A 6193-nucleotide genomic window follows, 5' to 3' on the forward strand; every position below is an offset into this window, starting at 1 on the left:
CCTCATCTCCATCTGAGATCACCTAAGCCTCGACTTCACTGTCCACATCACTATCAGCATTTTGTTCAAAACCATTCAACAAGTCTCTAGCAAGCTCCAGATGTTCCCACATCTTCCTGTCTTTTTCTGAGCCCTCCAAACTGTTCCTACTTCTGCCCATTACCCAGTTCCAAAGTTGCTTCCACATTTTCAAGTATCTTTATTGCAGTGCTCCAAACTCTTGGTACCAATTTCCTGTATTAGTACATTTCACATTGCTATAAAGAATACCTGAGACTGAGTAATTTATAAACAAAAGAGGCTTAATCGACTTACAATGCTGCATGGCTGTGGAAGCCTCAGGAAACTTACAATCATGGCGGAAGGCAAACGGAAAGCAGCAACTTCTTCACAAGGCATGAGGGGAGAGCAGGGGAAACTGCCACTTATAAAACCAACAGATCTTGTGAGAACTCACTCACTATCACAAGAACAGCGTAGGTGAAACTGTCCCCATGATGCAGTCACCTCCCACCAGGTTCCTCCTTTGACACATGGGAATTACAATTTGAGATAAGATTTGGGTGGAAACACAGTCAAACCATATCATCATGGTTGCTGGTGGATTAATTGATATTCTGAGGTAGAGATACAATAAGCTATCAGTTTGATTAGGTCTGGGTTTTGCTTTTTCTATGGTAATGTAAAAGGGCAGGAAGAGTAGTATGTTACAAGTTCACTGCAATTACAAATCAGTCTCTGTACATATAAGAAAGCACAAAATCACAGACCTAGGGTCTTGACAGATATGAAAGCAACCCTATGTGATATCATGTCCACATCTTTACCTCAAACTCTCACCTAAAATTACTAGTGAGGACTTTTTTGTCCTGCTGTTAGTATTTGATAATTCTAGGTTGCATGCAATAAGATATGGAATATATGTATAACTTGATTTTATAATATTAATAACAGCCTAATTTTAAATATATATGTTGTGCCTTGTACTCTACAGAAAATGCACTTTCTTTTTTCTCTAAATTAGGTTTAATTTATTTCAGAAGTTTCTAGATTTTATTGTCTCTATTTAGCCAAAGCTACAAGAAAGGTCAAATTCATATCTTTAAATGCTTTCATTATCAATCAAGAAAGTGAAATGAACAAAGAATTTTACTCAAGAAACTAGTAAGAAATCAAAGAAATGTCCAAAAAGTAGAATACAAGAATTAATAAAAACAGATTAGCAGTGGAATAAATAAATGAATCCAACTGGTTCTTTGTAATGGAATGTGGAAAGACATACTCTATTCTTCTGGATACGAAGATGAAATATCATAATCATATCAATGCAAGTTTTATGCATGCTTAAACATGTATAAACTAAGAAAAAGTCTGAAAGGGCATACAGCAAAATGTTTGCAGTTTTATTCCTTTAAGTGGTGAGATTAAAGGTAATACTTTTCTTTTTTATACTTTTCTGTATTTTCTAAATCTTCTGTAAAGAACATATAATTTTATGATCAAGAAAAACCAAGACATTTAAAAAATACCAAATTACTTCTCATTAATATGTATAATGCAAATGCCAATCAAAATACCAGAGAGACAGATGAGGGACTGGGGAAGAACTTCAAAAAGGGCCACATGAGAGATTAAACATTATGCAAAAGAGTAATGAGGAATCTTAAAGCAAAAAAGGGACAGTAATCTTATTCTACAAGATATTAAAACCAAATGCAAAGCTTGGCTAGTAACTTCTAATAAAATTGCTTCCATACTTTAAATAAAATACCTGCAAATTTAGAACACAGACAAAGATAGAAACTCCTCACATGACCCACCATGAAGCCCATCAGATGGCAGAATGCAGAATCAGGTTGCAATGGACTGATCTTAAGACAGATGAAGCAGTGGAGAAAAATCTTCCTGGAGCTGATGGTATAATTTGCTTCTTGAAACAATGACAGTCCATGAAATAAGGTGGGAAGATGTTTTAAACCTCTCTCAACAGCAGATCCCGAAATCACAGACCCAGAACTTGGAGGAAACAGGAAACAGGAGGCCATCTCTGCACCTCTCCAGCACTGCTCTGGTTGGTGAGCAGAATATCATACAATCATCATGATTCTTATATCAGAAACCAAAATTCTAGACTGATTAGATAATTATTTTTTTAAATGAGAAAAGTTATTGTTTATTGAATCTTGGGCTAGGGAAGATATTTCCAAGCAAAAAGGGTAAAAAGAAAGAAAAAGAAATGATTAACAGATTGAAATGCAATAACAATGTAATATCAAGCGCTGGCAAGAGCTCAGGGAAGTGCGTGTTCTCATGACTGCTGGAACAAATTGGTATAATATTTCTGAAGGGCAATCTGGCTGGATATGTTAGAAGTCTTTAAAATGTTTATGCTCTGACTCAGTAATTCAATATCTAGGAATTTTTCCTAAATCAGTAATAAGAGAGATGAAAGAAAGTATGTAGAATATTGAAAGACTGGAAAGAACATAAAGGTTCAATAATACATATATGTTCAACAACAGGAGACTAGTAAATATGAATTATTTATATGATAAAATACTATCTAACCTTAAAATAATGTTTTAAATAATATTTAATGATGAGAATATGCTGAGAAAAGTTCAATCATTTTAAAAAAGTTAAATGCAAAACGAAAGTTAATAACACGTACAAGATTATTCTAAATTTTTTTGTTGTTGTTTGAGATGGAGTCTCGCTATTGTTGCCTGGGCTGGAGTGCAATGGAGTGATCTCGGCTCACTGCAACCTCCACCTCCAGGTTCCAGCAATTCTCCTGCCTCAGCCTCCCAAGTAGCTGAGATTACAGGCACCCGCCACCACGCCTGGCTAATTTTTGCATTTTTAGTAGACACAGGGTTTCACTATGTTGGTCAGGCTGGTCTCGAACTCCTGACCTCAGGTGATCCAACCTCCATGGCCTCCCAAATTGCTGGGATTACAAGCATGAGCCACCGCACCCGGTCTATTCTAAAACTTTTTAAACTTATGAGATACACATACACACACATATATCTGGAAGAAAACTCCAAAATAGTGGCAATGTTTTGGAGGGAAAATTGGGAGTGATTTTAATTGTCTGTTACTAGCAGCTAAAAGCATGCCAATAGACCTGGCAAACTCCCACTGAATCTTCAGAATTCAGCTCAGTTGTCACTTCTTCCAGGAAGTCCTCCTGTACTACTCACTACCATATTACACTAGGTGTTCTGCTTTGCACTAGACTAGAGTCTAGGCATATCTGTATGATATTCTTTCCTTCTTTCTTTCCTTCCTTTCTTTCTTTCCTTCCTTCCTTCCTTCTTTCCCTCCTTCCTTCCTTCTCTGTCTTGTCTTTCTTTTTTTTCTTTCTTTCCTTCCTTCCTTCCTTCTTTCCCTCTTTCTCTCTCTCTCTCTTTCTTGATGGAATCTCATTGTGTCACCCAGGCCGAAGTGCAGTGGCATGATCTTCTCAGCTCACTGCAACCTCTGCCTCCCAGGTTCAACCAATTCTCCTGCCTCAGCCTCCCAAGTAGCTGGGATTACAGGCATGGGCCACCACACCTGGCTAATTTTTGTATTTTTAGTAGAGATGGGGTTTTGCCATGTTGGCCAGGCTGGTCTCGAACTCCTAACCTCAGGTGATCTGCCTACCTCGGCCTCCCAAAGTCCTGGGATTACAGGTGTGAGCCACTGTGCCTGGCTGATATTCTTTATCACTGCATTGTACTCTCTGCTTTGATTCTCTACATCTCAACTACACTTTGAACTGTCTACCACCAGAAATTTGATGTTTCCTTTTTGTATCCCAGTGCCAGTCTGTCTGCAATCTAACAGGCCTTCAAGCTGGAATGCTGGCTTCATGAGTGAAATAGATGAGCGAATGCTTCTCTGTGCTCTGTGAATTTAAAGGTTAAGGGCAGAAATGTGAACAACGACAGGCAAATACCAGTAAAAAGCTGTCTCTCCTCACCTTGGCCAGCGGGCTGGAAAGATGTTTAATTTCACCAATTGCCTTTGGTAATTCTTGTCTGAACTCATTGCGAGACGGTTCCAGTGGACCCAGAATACCATGCTGCTTACTAGTGCATGAGACACATGAGTTTCCTGTGAATCTGTGACAAATGACCAAAAACTTGGTGGCTTAAAACAATAGAAATTAATTTTCTCACAGTTCTAGAGGTGAGAAGTCTGCAATCAAGGTGTTGGCAGGGCCCTGCTTCCTACAAAGGGTCTAGGGGGATGCCATTTCTCACCGCCTCCAGCTGCTGTGGTTCCACGTGTTTCTTCTGTGGCTACATCACTCCCCTTCAGCTTCCCAGCCCCTGCAGGTCACGAAGGCACAGGAGGAGGAGGTGGGAATGGGTGTGGAGGGCCACACACCAGGCCAGGGCAACAGGCGCTCAGAACACAGCGGCCTAGAAGTGGGGTGCCAGGAAGCCACACCAGCCTTCAGGGCCCCAGGCAGGCTCCCTCCTGCCAAAAGCCTTTGTGCGTGTTGTTCCTGCCTTCTCAATTGTTCCTCCCTATCCCCTCTGCCTCTGGATAGCAAGGTAACTTCTACTGAGCCAAAACTATCACTGTTTAGAACAACCTAAATATCCATAAACAGAACACATCAACAAATGACAGTGTATTCATGCAACAAAATATTATACAGCAATGAAAAAGAATGACCTATGACCACATACAACAATATGAGAGGATCTCACAGATGTCATTGTTGAGTGAAGAAGCCGGACTCAAAAGAGCACCTTCCACATGCCTCTATAGAAGGCAAAAAGAAGTAGAATTAATCTACAGCAAAAGGGTTGAGAAGAGTGGTTACTTCTCCAGGGAAGTATTGGATGGGAGGGGACAAAAGAGCCCTCTAAGGGCTGGGCTTGGTCTTGTCCAGCTTGGTCTGGGGGCTGAGCCTGAGTGCACCCGTGGGTAAAAGTTCATCAAGTTGAACACTTAAACTGTGCATTCTTCCTACAATGAAAAAATAAAAACAAAACAGGCCCCTTTCTCTGAGAAGCCTTTTCCCAGACTAGAGCACTGTCCCCAGGATGAGCTGCCAGGGTTCTGTGCACCCCTCCTACAGACTATTGTCGCACTGTGATGGTCTGTTTCCCTGTGAGATGGTGAGGTGGAGTCTTTAGGTTTCTCCAAGCAGAAGATTGTATCATCTGCAAACAGAGAAAATTGGACTTTTTCCTTTCCAAGTTGGATGCAGGGCTATTATTTTATTTCGGGCCATTTTCCAGGCTCATTGGTTTTTGTCAGAATTCAGTTCCCATAGTCACAGGACTGAAGATTCTGGTTTCTTTTTGCCTGTCAATGGAGAGTTGTTCTCAAATCCTAGAGGTGGCCCACCATTTTATGGCAGGCAGCTTTCCCTACAGCATGGTAATTGTTTACCGTGGAAGAAAATCTTAGAAGAAATCTTCATATCACCTACCATACAGTTCCCTCTAAATTTCAAATGTTCATATTCTCCCTAAAGGCAAAATACATTTACTCCCTCCCAAAGATTTCATCTCATCATCAGCTCAAATCCGAAGTATTATCTAAATCGTATCATCTCATCAGCTCAAAATCCAAAATGGCCCCTAAACATCACAAACTTGAAGTTTAGAATCTTACCTTCTAAATGTTCTAAATCAGGTGCAGATGGGTACAAATCATTTAGTGCAGCTCCTGGGGGCACACTTTCAATCTGTGGACCTGTGATATAAAGAAACAAGTTATTTTCTCCAACAGTCCTAATATACATTAGTGGACAGGCAGAGGATAACAGTTACGTGCATCTGGATAAAGATAGGTGCCGGAGGCTGGGCACGTTGGCTCATGCCTGTAATCCCAGCACTTTGGGAGGCCGAGGCGGGTGGATCACCTGAGGTCGGGAGTTCGAGACCAGCCTGACCCACATGGAGAAATCCCATCTCTACTAAAAATACAAAATTAGCTGGGCATGGTGGCGGATGCCTGTAATCCCAGCTACTTGGGAGGCTGAGGCAGGAGAATTGCTTGAACTCGGGAGGCAGAGGTGGCAGTGAGCCAAGATCGCGCCATTGCACTCCAGCCTGGGCAACAAGAGTAGAACTATGTCTCAAAAAATATATATATACACAATATGTTCACATACTAAAACAGCATGAAAACATAAAAATTAACAAACGAGCCATAAATAGAAAATAATTAAAAATTAAAG

This window comes from Pongo pygmaeus, chromosome 19, assembly GCF_028885625.2.
Source record: "Pongo pygmaeus isolate AG05252 chromosome 19, NHGRI_mPonPyg2-v2.0_pri, whole genome shotgun sequence".
Classification (NCBI taxonomy): Eukaryota; Metazoa; Chordata; class Mammalia; order Primates; family Hominidae; genus Pongo; species Pongo pygmaeus.